Here is a 1174-nt window from a genome sequence, read left to right on the forward strand (position 1 = left end):
ATATATATATATATATATATATATGTGTGTGTGTGTGTGTACACGTGTGTGTGTGTGTCTGTGTCTAGTTCACAATACCACTTTTACAAACCTTTACTCCGGCATTAGTTTTACATTGCAAAGTTGTTCATATAAAATTCTTTGATTATTTGTAAGCACAAATAGCACAGCAGCAGCTAGCTATAGCACTTCTGGTGCAGCCTTGGGCGCTTCCAGGACAAAAATATTTTAAATTTCATTTTGCTTGAATAATTGTAACATTAAACTGGCAGTGTTGTAATTTTATAAAATATCATTGACATGAAGCATTAATTGTTGTTTTAAGATTGGAGCTGTTTTAAGAAAACAATCCACTTTGGTTTTGGCCGCACTCAGACTTGCAGTTTGTTTGACAATTTGATCACATTGAAACTTTTTCACCACTCTGTAGTTGTTCTAGTTGCTGTCTGCCACATGTTGGATATTTATTGTTTATAACATTTCCACTAAACCCCACTTCAAAAAAATTGAAGTATCCTTTTATATCAAACAAAACATCTTCCCAAACAATAATATTTACTTTTCACACTATTATAACTTTGGTAAAAACTAATAAGGTGATATTCTCCATGGAGCACCAGTTTTTTTTTTTTTTGTCAACAAAAGAGCATCCACCGGACAATCATGTTAAATGTTTCCATGAAAGATTTTATAAATACAGCACATATCTTTTAAATATCATGTCCTTGTGGCTCAATGAGACTACATGTATAAATAAAGGTTATATAAAATTTATCATGTTAACATTCTTATAATCGTCATAAAACATGAAAGCATGAATAAAATTGTTATTTAGGTTGCAAAATAAGTTTGTAATGTTGTCTCATTAAAAGTCAGCTTTCATTTTTCTTATTAAACCAAGCTGTGATTTTTACTGTGATTTATTTGAGAATATTCTTAGATTAACCTCAGTCAATTTAAACTTAAATGACTCAAAATAAAATGCCAGTAAAATAAAACAAGGACATTAGTGATGACATCACGCCCTGCCCTCAGAGTAACTGGTAGGTATAGAGGCAATAGTAATAATCTTTTGTTAAAAGGGGACTGCAGTCTCTCTGTGGTCGTTGCTGTGGCTGGGCTGCAGGTTGGAGCACAGGTTGCATCAGAAAAAGTATAAAGACGTAAAACAGTT

Source organism: Nematolebias whitei, chromosome 10 (assembly GCF_014905685.2).
Source record: "Nematolebias whitei isolate Nwh7 chromosome 10, NemWhi1, whole genome shotgun sequence".
NCBI lineage: Eukaryota > Metazoa > Chordata > Actinopteri > Cyprinodontiformes > Rivulidae > Nematolebias > Nematolebias whitei.